This window comes from Dendrobates tinctorius, unplaced genomic scaffold (genome assembly GCF_039654945.1).
Source record: "Dendrobates tinctorius isolate UK_male_01 unplaced genomic scaffold, ASM3965494v1 ptg000326l, whole genome shotgun sequence".
Classification (NCBI taxonomy): domain Eukaryota; kingdom Metazoa; phylum Chordata; class Amphibia; order Anura; family Dendrobatidae; genus Dendrobates; species Dendrobates tinctorius.
The window spans coordinates 11,845,261-11,860,032 of NW_027361993.1; the positions used below are offsets into that span (position 1 = coordinate 11,845,261).

The 14,772-nt window shown below is 42.2% G+C and overlaps 1 protein-coding gene across 2 annotated transcripts in view; it reads right to left on the reverse strand.

Moving 5' to 3' along the window:
• LOC141074200 (espin-like) overlaps positions 1-14,772 on the reverse strand; it is a 227,786-nt gene that overhangs the window by 117,118 nt on the left and 95,896 nt on the right. The gene's annotated exons all lie outside the window — the stretch shown is intronic.

The following is a 14,772-nucleotide window of genomic DNA, read 5'->3' on the forward strand; positions in this document are numbered from 1 at the left end:
AGAGCTATAATCCAAAAATAAAATCATGTCGCTGATATACTACACAATTATTTATCTATCTGCCAAAACTGTGACTTCACTCCTCCCTGGACAGAAAAGTGAAACAGAATGCAGTCACCTGAACTAATACCTCCTTAGGAAGGGGCATGAAGCCGGAAGCGATCACTGCATCTATCCAGGGAGGAGTGAAGTCGCGTGGATGGTCGTAGTTGCCCACATCACCTTCTTAGGTGATTGCTTGTTGGAGAATGACATTTAAGCATCCTGGTTGATTAGTAACTAGAGAGTGGAATCAGTGCCCCAGACTTAGTTCAGCACAATTTGCATATGTGAGTGATAAGAATAAGACCAGGGTACGGGATCTGTGTTATGCAGTTCCGTGGCTCTGTGAAGCAACAGAGCTCGTCGCTACTACATACTGGGTGGCGTTTAACCCACGTGTGTCCAGTGCAATACCGCCATTTAGTGTCCGCCATTACCGAGCAGCAGTTAACAGCTCTGCACGGTGGACCCCGGGCTGCAAACGCACCTTATACCATCTTCATATTATTTGGTGCATTCCGCCAGCCCTAACAGCAAGACTGCTATTTTTCTTTTTTAGTAAAGGTTGTCATATGAAAAAAAAGCAAAATGTTTTTAAAAATACATGCAAGACACAAACCTGATTTAAGCAGTAGATCATTTTCTGATAACACATTCACTTACATTTGGTTGTGGGCACAGAAGTCCTGGGTTGATAATATGGAATCAATGAGCATTTACAGCATTCTTGTAACCTGTATTTTTTTTTTACATTTTTGTCTTTTGACTCTCAAACTTAGATTACATAGATTTATGAATCTTTAGCAACTTTTCATGTAAAAATAGCGCCACCAGTGTCCATGGGCTATGTCTAGTATTGCAGCTCTGCCCCATGCACTTGAAAAAACCTTAGCTGCAATACATAATTCAGTTTGTGGTAAAGGATGGTGCTGTTTCTGGGAAGGAATCAGATCCTTAGTCTAACCCCCTTATTACAGGTGTCTAATGCCAGATTTACAGAGGGTGAATGGAAATAAATGGCTTATGATGGAAAGAATGTAGTGACATAAATAAGACGTGAAACTCGTATAAAAGTACAAAGTCCGATGAACTCATGACACATCATTCGCGCCTCTATGGCTTAGTATACTTCCTTTGAAACACGAGTCCCAGGATTACATGATAATCCTGGAAAGCGAGTGAAATAACAGCTTGATGTTTTACATATAATACATGTGAAACCGGAGGTGATAACCGAGGTGTCGCCGGGGTGGATCGATGATTTCTAGAGTTGTATGTAAGACAGATTACAATCTTACAGGATCGGAGCAGTGATGCCATCACTAGTAATTGATTTTTAGAAAAACAAGCAATTTAATACACCACCTAGAGAAAAATGTTGAAAGGGTATTGCATGTCGTAAATTTGATACGAGAACCCCAATCAGTCATTTACTAATAGTGCGAGTAATGTATGGCACGTTTTAATATCATTGATCACATTACATGTATATCAGAAGGGGTTATAAATGGTGGTGATTATATATAACAAGTGTCATGCTTTGAAAGTAGATGGAATTTTTAAATAGATACTAAATAAGGTCTGAACAGAGAGACTGAACTGAGCTTTTAAATAAGTACATTTTGGTCCATCTTGTGATCTGTAGTGACGTCACCTTGGAACCACCTCCCGGAACTCATATGTGGCTTTAGCGCTGCCGCCTGGAGTGCTCCTTGGCTTGAAATTCATCATCTTGGTTTGGTCTTTGCGGGACTTCACCAGTCGGATATCACTACTGTCTATTCGCCTTCGACAGTTTTTTTTTATTTATAGAAGGGGTGTATACTCAATCACGCTGTATGGTTTACGCTCGGTTCAATGGACAACCATACTAAATATACTTCTCTATGTGTACTCCCTATGAGCACATATTGATAGCCTTTCCTAAGGATAATGCCGGTTTCATACGTCCTGATATTTCCGGTTCTGGAGAAACCAGTACCAGAGATATCCGTGTCCATGTGTGTAATACATGTGGCAACCGTGAGCCACATCAGTACCACATGCATAGATGCCAGGGAAGCAGCGGTGCAGTTAGAGTTGTTCCCCAGCACAGGGTGCTGAAGACGGCTCGCATCATTCTCCTCTGCTCTGCCGGCGATCAGCGTGAGCAGGGGAGAATGATGAGAGTTGTATTCAACTGATAACAATGTGAGCAGGCAGTGGCTGATGAGACTATTACTCCCATCAGCCTACAACTGCTGCCGGGAAAGAAAGTAGAGGTTTTTGGATGATTTCCTCGCTTGCTCATCAATCCTGAGATGTACCGTATATCCAAGATTGTCAAATGGATAGTGGTTGAACCCCACTTGCCCTGTAGCGGTGGCAAGTGGGGTTCATATCTGTGGGGTTGATGCCACTTTTGTATTGTCAAGTGACATCAAGCCCACAGCTTAATAATGGAGAGGTGACAACTATCCATTGCTAATCCTATAGTTACATGGTAAATAAACACACAGCCAGAATTGTCATGATCTGCTTAGTTTGTGGGAATAGATAGTTCAGGGGTTAATCTGGACGGCCTCACTCTGGGATTCTGGGAGGCTTTTTATAGCCTGATTGTGGGGTCATTCCTCGTCGCTTATACTTTGATCCTTAGCCGAGTGTGTGTGACCCTGGTGTGTCTGTGCCTGTGCTTTGTGCCTGTGCGACTTTATGTTTGCTTGGTTTTAATCTGGTTCTGTTCCTGTTACGAGTTTTGCCTGTCCCTCCTGTACTATGCTGCTATCTCCGTGTATGACTTCTTGCCTACGTCCTGACTATTCTCTGCTCGCTCCTCTTGTACTGCGCTGCTATCTCCGTGTATGACCCCCGTTTGTCTGACCTGATTTCCCCTCTCCTCTACTCCAGGATCCCTGTAGTAGCATCCTGCACTCCTCTCCAGCAGCAGGACGCTAAGCCCAGCCCCCTGTGATCACATGATTGTAGCTCCTTGTGCTTCCTACTACCTTCAGCATCCCAGGTCCCGTCTACCTGAGCTTTCCCTGCAGCATCTGACCCCGGGCCCTCCTGCAGTGTGGGTGAGTCACCCTGCTAAGCCATGGCAGTTCACCGGCGCTGACAGGATCCTGATATTAATAAAGTCTTTTATTATAAACAAAACAGAACACAGTTTTCCATTTTTAATTAAAAATAATAAACACAGTTATACTCATGTAATGCCTAATTCCACCGAATCCCTCGTCTAGTGTAATAAAACAAAAATTAAAAAACAACATCACTCACCTGTAAGTTGTTCTGTCCCATGCCGTAATCCATGTCTCGGGATTAATAGTTTTCAACCTGGATGGTGCCAAGATGCGACCGTCCAGGATGAGAATCACTGGTGAACGAGCTGCTGCGAGTGCAGCATCAGTGACTAGCGGTGATGTAATCGAGGTTACCGCCGGTCAGCGAGGCTGCATTTCCAGCCAGGCTGAACTGCAGTGACATCAGCACCATGGGAAAAAGTCAGTGATGAGGTCATCGCATTCAAGCTCAGTGACCTCACCACACGTACCAGACACACTGATGTGTGAAAGAGGTCTAAGATAGAGTGGCAGAAAACCATTTATAGAAATTTATCAACAATAAATTTAGAGAAAGAGAAAAAAATTACATTAATTTCTGAATATTGATGTCACGATTCCTCCTATCAGTGTGTCTTGATGCAGTGAATGACAGCTGTAAGTATGGTGATTGACAGCATAGCAGACCAATCGGATGCTGGGGCGTGCTGAGTCATCAGTGTGTTGAGTGACAGTTTAGCTGTACAATCAGGACCAAGGTGTGCCGGGGCTTCATCCATGTGTCTCCTGTTCAGAGTAATTTCATGGCTATTTAGCTGGCTCTCCGCCTTAGATTGATGCTAATTGTAGTTGTGATCATGAGGTGTGTGTCTGATCTGTGCTCCTAGTCTTGCATTCTGTATTTGCTCCTCGACCTTGGATTTGCCTTGACCGTCCGTTTACCTAGTCCTTTTGTCATGATCCGCTTCTGACCCTGGACTGCTACTGGACGACCCCTTTGTCTCATCCCTGTGTCCATGATGTACCCTGCTGGCTTTTGACCTCTGTTACTACTCAGCCTTGCAGCTTGTCCGTGAGTAGTGACTAAAGTCACAATACACACATACGTACTGTATATTAGACTGCATTCACAAATATTTTGTCAAATATTCAATTATCTATTTTGGCAAATAGTTGCCAGTGGAAGCAGTCTTTCAATTTGTCAAATTTTATGTAAAACCAATAAAACAAGTGAAAAATAATAATGTCAGCCAACCTTTCCATTATTTCCAGACATTCTTATATCTGTTGCAAGTAAATGCAAATATAGATTCAGAGATTTGTTCTGGAGATGTCTGGTTGTTCAGTCTAATGTTAGTATTATTTCATTTTCCATTATTTACGTGTGTATAATACTACAATGTAGTGCACATAGAATACTTCCAAACAGTGACCATAAACAGTGCAAAAAAAATCAACGTTGTGAAAATGCAAGGTTTTGGCAGCTTTAGCAAATAACTTTGTCAAAAAACAGTTAAAGTCATTTTATCAAATGACTTCTTACATAAAGAGTTATCAAATATATGCAATCCAGGAGAGCAAAACCAAAGTTGTCAAACGCACAGATCATTACCACTGCTGGGGATAATAGCTGCAATTGTATTATCAAAATTATGTCTTAGTTAAGTAAAGATTCCTGAACATCCACCCCATGAGTAGAAAATAGAACCTTGAACATTCTGTATAGTGAAGCAATCACGGACATAGATTTTGCACACTGAGATTCTGGCAAGAAATTCTTCTCAAAACTCCAAGAGAAAAGCCTATTGTTCTTTATTCTAGTGAGTGCAAAGTATTTCTTTAAAGAAAAATCTATAAAGGAAGTTCAGGCGGAGGCTGGCCAAAACCCAGATGGATATAAAAACATGTCACCTGTTGTGATATACATTCTTGACTACATTATCATTTGTTATACTAAGGAGGCAGTATTACAGTAGCTATATTTTTGTATAGAGGGCAGTATTATAGTAGTCATATTCTTGTACATAGGAGCAGTATTATAGTAGTTATATTCTTGTATATAGGGCCAGTATTATAGTAGTTATATTCTTGTACATAGGAGCAGTATTATAGTAGTTATATTCTTGTATATAGGGCCAGCATTATAGAAGTTATATTCTTGTATATTGGAGCAGTATTATAGCAGTTAAATTCTTGCACATAGGAGGCAGTATTATAGTAGTTATATTCTTGTACATAAAGGCAGTATTATAGAAGTTAAATTCTTGCATATAGGGGGCAGTATTATAGTAGTTTTATTCTTGTACATAGGGGGCAGTATAATAGTAGTTATAGTCTTGCACATAGGAGGCAGTATTATAGTAGTTGTATTCTTGTACATACTGTAGGAGCAGTATTATAGTAGTTACATTCTTGTACATAGGGGCAGTATTATAGTAGTTATATTCTTGTACATAGGAGTAGTATTATAGTAGTTATATTTTTGTATATAGGGGCAGTATTATAGTAGTTATATTCTTGTATATTGGAGCAGTATTATAGCAGTTAAATTCTTGCACATAGGAGGCAGTATTATAGTAGTTATATTCTTGTATATTGGAGCAGTATTATAGTAGTTATATTCTTGTACATAGAGGCAGTATTATAGAAGTTAAATTCTTGCACATGGGGGCAGTATTATAGTAGTTTTATTCTTGTACATAGGGGGCAGTATAATAGTAGTTATAGTCTTGCACATAGGAGGCAGTATTATAGTAGTTGTATTCTTGTACATAGGAGCAGTATTATAGTAGTTATATTTCTGTACATACGGGCAGTATTATAGTATTTATAGTCTTGCACATAGGAGGCAGTATTATAGTAGTTATATTCTTGTACATATGGGCAGTATTATAGTAGTTATATTCTTGTATATAGGAGCAGTATTATAGTAGTTATATTCTTGTACATAGGAGCAGTATTATAGTAGTTATATTCTTGTAAATAGGGGCAGTATTATAGTAGTTATATTCTTGTACATATGGGCAGTATTATAGTAGTTATATTCTTGTATATAGGAGCAGTATTATAGTAGTTATATTCTTATACATAGGAGCAGTATTTTAGTAGTTATATTCTTGTACATATGGGCAGTATTATAGTAGTTATATTCTAATACATAGGAGCAATGTTTACAAAGGGTAATGTTTCTCCATGTGGTGAGTGACAAGTGTAAGAAGACTTTCATTTTTATAGAATGCTGTAGATAAGCCCTGAAAGGCAGTGGCCACATCTTATATCGGACAAAATAGGTCACAGGTTCCCTTTAAGCTTTTAAATTAAGATTTAATTTCTCTTTTAATGAAAATGAAGATTGTGTTTCTTAGTGTCATTTTTATTTGATTTTTTGTTTATTATCGGATATGAATAAAAGTTTCTGTATTATCCTTTAAGGTCACCTTATAGGGTAACCGTCATTAGATTCATGCTGACCGAAACACCGTCATCATGTATCAGAGCCTGGGTGCAAAATTGCAGTCAGGTAAGCTTTTAGCTGGCCATATATACTAGACTTATGTCTAGACTTATGATGGTCAGAAAAGATGTAGACTAGGCATGCCTGATAGCGGACTGACAATCGCATTGTTCTGCCTGACATGAGCCGAAGGCCGAAGTGTCAGTCAGCAGCTTTTTCATAGCGAACACATTAGAGTTCAGCCAAATGAGCACTCCTGTGTCTGAGGAGTCAGCTGAGAGGGCCGTTGGCCAAACGTTTTTTTTGGACGACGGCGTTCATGTATATCATTATCATCATTATTTACTATTATAGCACCATTTATTGCATGGCGCTTTACATGTGAAAGGGGTGTACATAACAAAAGACAAGTACAATAATCTTAAACAATACAAGTCAGCAACTGGTACAGGAGGAGAAAGGACCTTGCCCGTAAGGGCTCACAGTCTGCAAGGGATGAGGGTAGAGCTAGTCGTGCAGCGGTATGGTGGAACGAGGATTACTGCAGGTTGTAGGCTCGTGGGAAGAGGTGAGTCTTTAGGTTCCTTTTGAACGTGTCCACGGTAGGCGAGAGTATGATATGCTGGGGTAGAGAGTTCCAGGGTAGGGGGGATGCACGGGAGAAATTTTGTATGCAATTGTGGGAAAAGGAGACAAAAGGCGAGTAGAGAAGGAGATCTTGTGAGGATAGGAGCTTGCGTGCAGGTAAGTACCGGGAGACTAGGTCACAGATGTATGGAGGACACAGGCTATGGATGGCTTTGTATGTCATAGTTAGGGTTTTGAACTGGAGTCTCTGGGTAATGAGGAGCCAGTGCAGGGATTGAAAGAGGGTAGAGACTGGGGAATAGCGGTGGAGGACAGGTGGATTAGTCTGGCAGCAGAGTTTACAATAGATTGGAAGGGTGCAAGAGTATAAGAAGGGAGGCCACAGAGCAGGAGGTTGCAGTAGTCGAAGCAGGAGATGATGAGTGCATGTGTGGTAATGGCCCGGATTGGGGGGGTGGTCCACTGCTTACCGCGCACAGACACAGAAACGAGACGGAGGCAGATTTTCAGGTACAACAGGTCCGAGTTTATTGGCCGTCCTCCTGACGACCGTAGCCATACACCGCAGCTCCTTTACAGCTCTCTGTATTCAGGCCCAGGTACCTTCACCTTCCTTCAGTCCTAGTGACGTTCCTCGCGGATCTTTCGCTGGGGCTGCCCTAGGCCTATCTACCGCCAGCGCTTCACCAGTCCGAGGTCGTCGTTCAATCAGTACCCCCGGGGCCTCGTCTGTCCTGCGGTTCTTTGTGTCAAGGCCACCCCCCTGACTGTCTCTTCCTATCAGTCCCCTGGTCGAGCTCTCTACCGTTGTCAGCCTTCTGTACCGAGTCTTCTCCTCCTGAGCTCCTCCCGGGACTAGCCTAGCCCGGAGCCCTGCCCTGTCACATTTATCCCCTTCCTCGGGAATTTCCCTCCTGGGTTCCTATCTCCTAAGCTGCTGTCAAGTCCAGTTCTACGCTCCCCCTGCCATCTTGTGGTCAAATCTAGGTACTGCATTCCTTTTCCACCTTCCTCAGCTGTTTACCTTCTGTCATTGCCAATATCCGTCTATAGTGCACAAACCGTCCCTTCTTCCTTCAGTCAAGTCTGTCCTTCAAGTCACCTTCCCCACACATGGACTAGGGTTTTTGCAGATTCTTGATTAAGGAATGTATGGATCCGGTAAATATTTTTGAGCTGGAGTCTGCAGGAAGTGAAAAGGGCTTGAATATGAGGTTTGAAGGAGAGATCACATTCCAGGGTTATGCTTAGGCAGAGAGCGTGCGGGAATAGAGAGAGTGAGCAGCCATTGAGTTTGATAGATAGGTCTGTTGGTGTTGAGTGAGATGGGGGAAATATATGATGAATTCTGTTTTGTCCATGTTAAGTTTTAGAAATATAGCAGAGAAAAAGGATAAAATAGCGGACAAGCTTTGTGGGATTCTGGTTAGTAAGGAAGTGATATGGGGTTCAGAGAGGTAGATCTGTGTGTCATCAGCATACAGGTGAGACTGAAAGCTGTCCAAGGCTGAAAGTGTACATGGAGAAGAGCAGGGCCCTTAGAACCAAACCTTCAAGGACACCGACAGATAGGGGGCGATATGAGGAGGTGGTGTGCAAGTGGGAGACGTTAGGTATGAAGAGATCCAAGAAAGGGCAAAGTCTGTGATGCCAAGAGATGAGAGAATCAGTAGTAAGAGGGAATGGTCAACTGTGTCAAAAGCATGACCAGGAGGAGGAGGATGATTGGATTTGGCAGTTAGTAGGTCATTGGTGACTTTAGTCAGGGCAGTTTCAGTGGAGTGATGTGGAAAGAAGCCAGATTATAAGCGGTCAAAGAGGGAGCAGGAGGAAAGGTAGGAGGACAGTTCAAGATGGACGTGCTGTTCAAGTAGTTTTGAGACATAGGTGAGAAGTGATATGGGGCGATAGCTAGACACAGAGAATGAGTTGAAGGGCTTTTTGAGGATGGGTGTGATCAAGGCATGTTTGAAGCATGAGGGGAAAACACCAATTGATAGTGACAGGTTGAAGAGATGGGTTAGGGTTGTGATAAATACTGTGGTGAGGTTTGGGATGAGGTGATACGGCATCGGGTCGAGTGCACAGGTGGTGAGATGTGATCTTGAGAGTAGAGATAGTAGATAATTGATCTGTAAACTTGGAGAAGCTGGTTTTGGAGGAGTAGCGTTGAGTAGTTATGAGGAGGGCTGTGGAGGTTGAAGGTCAAAGCTTTCTCTGATGTTATTGATCTTCTGCTTGAAGAAAGATGCAAAGTCTTCAGTTGAGATGAGAGGAGAGGGAGGAGGTGCTGGGGGATAGAGGAAATAATTTAAAGTTTTGAATAGCTGTTTAGGGTTCTGAGACAGGAAGGATATGAGCCATGAGAAATAGGTTTGTTTTGCTGCAGTGAGTGTGGACTTGAAAGTAGTAAGGGGACTTCCTGTTCGGGTGCCACCATGTGCAGACACATGTGAGGGAGCTCCTGCTGACCGTCGCAAATACTCTGCATTTATACAGAGCCCTGACTCACAAAAGGTACTGGGATAATCGTGAGACCATCCGGGACCGTTCGCAACATGGATCGGTTTGTCACGAGAGGTGCAGGGAAGGAGCAGAGGGAGGAGGAGGTCAGAGGAGGCCTGCAGAGTGGGAGCACAGTAATGGCGACGGAGACACAGGCACAAACAGGCAAGCACATGAGGAGATAGAACGGGAGGAGGAAGCCCCAGAGAAAGAAGGAAATTTCAGCCAGGGGGAGACAGTGGAGGCAAGAGACACACTGGAAACGCAGCTACATGCTCATGGCTCATTAAACTTTAAACAGCTAGCAAAAGAAATGGCATCATACCTTGCTGAAGACTTTAAGCAGGCAGTGGCTGACATGATCCAATCTACCACTAGCAAGATGACTCATCAGGAGCAGAAACTGCAGGAAGCCGAGCAGAGAATCTCTGAGGCGGAGGACAAAGTTATTCAGCTAGAAAAACAAGTCAGTGACTTAAAGAAACAAGCCTCCTACACTGTGGATGAACTAGAGGATCTGGAGAATAGGTCCCGCAGAAGCAATCAGAAAATGATAGGCCTCCCAGAGACAATAAACACACAGCAGCTAAATGATATCTATGAGGTGGAATTGCCAAAAGCACTGGGACTGTCCCATAACTGCAGAGTGGAGTGTGCACACAGGATAGACCCCCCCAGAGAGGCCTCAGAGACTGAGAGGGGCAGGAATAAACAGAATAACAAGGAAGCTCAGAGACCATGCCAGGCAGTGGCAAAGTACTTGAACTTTAAGGCTAAGTGCACACGTTGCAGAAAATTTCTGCTCAAAAACCTGAATCCCTTCCCAGAAACCGCACCTATTTTTCCACGGTGGTTTTTGTGCGCTTTTTTGGGCGGTTTTGATGCGTTTTTTTCCGCAGCGGTTTCAGACCGCATGGAAGAAGCCAAAACCGCGAAAAAATCTGCAAAATTAATTAGCATGCTGTGGTTTTTACCGCAATGCGTTTTTTTCGTGGTAAAAACCGCATCAATGTGCACAAAAAGTGCAAAATGCATAGAAATGACTGGGAAGCTTATTTTTAGCGGTTTTATAGCGGTTTTATGGTGAAAACCGCGGAAAAAAACGCTAAAAAAATGCTGTGTGTGAACACAGCCTAAAGATAAGGAAGAAATACTCAGGGCTTATAAAGGAAGAAGACGACCACTGATAATTCAGGGACATAAAGTCCTTTTATTTGGAGACTATTCAGCAGAGGTGACAAGGAGAAGAAGGGCATTCAGGGAAGCATGCACTCTGCTGTTTAAACGCAACATCAGATTCCAGCTAAACTACCCAGCAACACTGCGTTTTAGGACAAGAAATGGTGTAATGAGGTCGTTTACAGATCCCAAGGAGGCCATGAAAATTATGTTCCAGCAGCAACCTTCATCTGGCCAGCAATCACCTGAAAATACCAGCCCTCCGAGAGGGGAGACAGGGGGAGATGAGGAGGACGAGAGGGGGAGACCCTATCCGTATAGCTTGAGGTCGGATTTACATTTGGAAGGAGATAATGAAAGAGAGACAATGGCTAAGGAACAAAGAACCCCAATTACAAGGGCGTTCAGGAAGAACCAAACAAGACAGAATACTAAATGATCTAATGCTTATGAGATTGTGTCAAGATTTATCCTGAGGTCACCATAAGTGAAATGTATGACTGGAATACCAAACATGATAATATGAAGATGGAAGGGAGAAATTTTTGTGGTCCAGGTTGAGCTACAAAAAGACTACTTACACTCCCAATCACCTAAAATAGGAAGACGTACAGTAATAAGGGATATCATCTGTGAACCACATGGTGGTGTACAAAACGTACAAATTTACAGGTATATTCACCCGACCGGGTCAATATCAGACGGAACTATGTATGTTCAAGGAAGACTACAGGACAGCTGGTGGAGAGATCCCCCCTTCTCCTATTTCTTTTTTTTTCCCTTTTTTTCCCATCTTATTTCTTTTCACAGGTTCTGTTGGACTGAATGGAGAATTTGGGGAGCTGATTTAATTGGTCTGCAAGCTGATTATACGGGCTGACGGCGAATTTGTGACTTCCAGGTTTATGGACATTGTGAGGTTTTCACAACAAAAAGACATATATAAAGTTGGGATAATGATGACCAGATGTGATGTATATACTAGGTAGAAGACAAGATCTTCATTGATTGTTGATGGGAGTATTTTGTGTTAAATTAAGATATCTTCCAGGGGGAAAGTAGCATAGAAATGCAAGGTTCACATTGGGAGATATTGCTTGAGGGGATGAAGGGGGTGGGAGTAAAGTATTTTTATACCTCTCTGACATCAAAAAGGAGAGATGGAGAAGGACTTTAAGATAATATGGTTGTGAGTATTAAGATGTTAGGAAATTGATATGATAAATTAAGGGAAATAGATGTTGATCTAAGATTTCAGAGTTTCAAGGTTACATGAGGGTCAGGGCTCAGATAGAGAATGGATATAAAATAGGTACAACATGATAAATATGGGATAATAGGCGGGCGGGAAATTATTTCTCTTTTGGTTTGGATAATGGCGGAAAAAAGAGGAGTCAACAAAGAGATTGTTATATGGAGAGAGGGTGAGATGAGAAGGGGGGGAAAAAGAGAGGGAGGGAAGTTAAAGTTCATGAGTCCACTGCTATTGTACTAATTAATTTATTACTGACTGAGATGACATTGACTGGCAGTCCATACCTGAGAGGGAGAAGCTTCACACGTCCTCGCAGAAGAAACCATTTTGCAATTAAAAATGGTTAGATTAATAACATGGAATATAAAAGGGTTGCGCTCACCACATAAAAGGATGAAGATACTTCGTCACCTGAAAAGATTGAAAGCAGATATACAGTAGCCTCGCTTCAGGAGACACACTTGGGTAAAGACTTTTTTAGAATGAAGAAATTATGGGTGGGAGAAGTTTATGGTTCTAGCTCGGTAGACAGAAAAGCAGGAGTCCTAATACTTATACATAACGCATTGGCACACAGAGTTTCATCCGTAGAAATGGACCAGGAGGGTAGGTTAATCCGTTTGAAATTAGAGATAAATAATGAAAGTATTACCCTATACAATAAATACGCCCCGAACATAAATCAAAATAAATTTTTTATGTCCTTACAGAACAAAATACTGGCTGATAGCGGTAACAAAGTGCCTGTTTCACACATCAGTTTTTTGCTTCAGTTAAAATCTGCTAAAATGGCGGACAACGGATCCGTTCTTGGACTGATGACAACGTGTGTCACCGGACCGTTATTTTAACGGATCTGTCGAATGAAGAAGTTTAAAGGAACCGCTGCCTGGGGAGGAGAAAGGAGAGAGAGAGAGAATTTTTCGCCGCCAGAACAGAGTTTAGGGTTAAATTTCCAAGAAAGGCAAATCCTCTGGGCATGCACAATGTGAAATGCGGATCCGGCCGCCGAAAAAACGTTACATGCTCCGTTCAGGCATTTCGGAGGATGCCAAAATTTTGGCGGATCCGCAAAAAAAACGGATCGAACGGATGGCCATCCGTCAACATCCGCCGGTAATGCAACTCAATGGGAGAAAAAACGGATCCGCCAAGCAAAATGGCGGATCCGTTTTTTTTTGCACAACGGCGGATTTTGACGGATTTCAAAAAACTGATGTGTGACACAGGCCATAATCATAGGAGGAGATTGTAATGAGGTGCTTAAGGAGGAAGAGGACAGAAAAGGGAGCTTAATAAGATTAAATCCAGGAGAAGGGAAGAGATATAGGGGGAAAAAAGGTTATTTGGAAGATATGATATCGAGTTGGCAGCTGAAAGATGCGTGGAGAACATCTCACCCTATGGATCGGGAATTTTCACATTATTCTCATGCACACAAGACATGGTCGAGAATAGACATGTTCTTTGTGTCAGATAAGATACTACACAAAATGTGTGATGTCAATATTGAGGACATGGTGATATCTGATCATAGTCCTATATCTCTAGACTTAGCTGACGCACATCAGAAAGGGACGGACTATTTATGGCGATTTCCAGGAAACATGACAAAAGAGCAAGATTTTGTGAAACGGATGGGGGAATGGTGGACAGAGTTTGCAATGTATAATGAGGAGCACAAACCTAACCCTAGACTATATTGGGAAACAGCGAAGGTGGTGATAAGGGGAAACATCATGGCTTACACGCAGAGAATAAAAAAACGAATAAAAGAGCAGTACTTAGCAGCAAGCAGCGAAGTTAGGAGCACCTATACAAAATATAAGAACTCACTAGTGGATGAGGATAAAGATAAATGGATGCGGGCCAAAAAAAATTTTGAAGAATGGGCGGAAAAAAGAGAGCAATTATATAGAAATCACTGGGAGGTAGAATTAAATAGGTATGGTGACAAAGCAGGGAGAATACTGGCTAATTTGGCTAGGGGAAGATATGTGGGTACATCTATAATGGCAATTAGAGAAAAAAAGGACAACGACTGACTAATCCCAAAGATATAAACAGAGTGCTGGGCAAATTCTATGCTAGGTTATACAAGGATGAGGATCATCAAGAAGTAGCGGGGGAGTCATGGCTGGGCAGAGCTGATATCCCTAAACTGACGGAGGAGGAATTACAGGATTTAAATGGTTGCATCACGGAGGAAGAAATTAGTATGGCAATAAAAGGACTGGGGGCCAATAAAGCTCCAGGGCCCGATGGATTTAATGGTTCATTTTATAAGGCGCTGAGTGAGAAAATAGTTCCCACGCTTAAAGATTTATATAATCACATTTTGCAAGGGGAAGCTATGTAAGAAGGGATGAATACGGCCTACATAAAGCTTCTCCCGAAGGGAGGGAAGGATTTGGAAGACCCTTCAGGATATAGACCGATATCATTAATAAATCAAGATGTTAAACTTCTCTCAAAAATAATGGCAGACAGGCTGGCTAGGATACTGCCTAGATTGATATCAAAGCAACAAACAGATTTCGTGAAGGGAAGATCAGCCCTTACTAATATAAGGAAAGCCATGTTATTGCTAGACAAGATTAGAGGGAAGCATTTGGATCCAGCTATAGTCACACTTGACGAAGAAAAAGTGTTTGATAATGTGATGTGTCCATGGCTGGGTCAAGTGTTGGATAAAATAAATC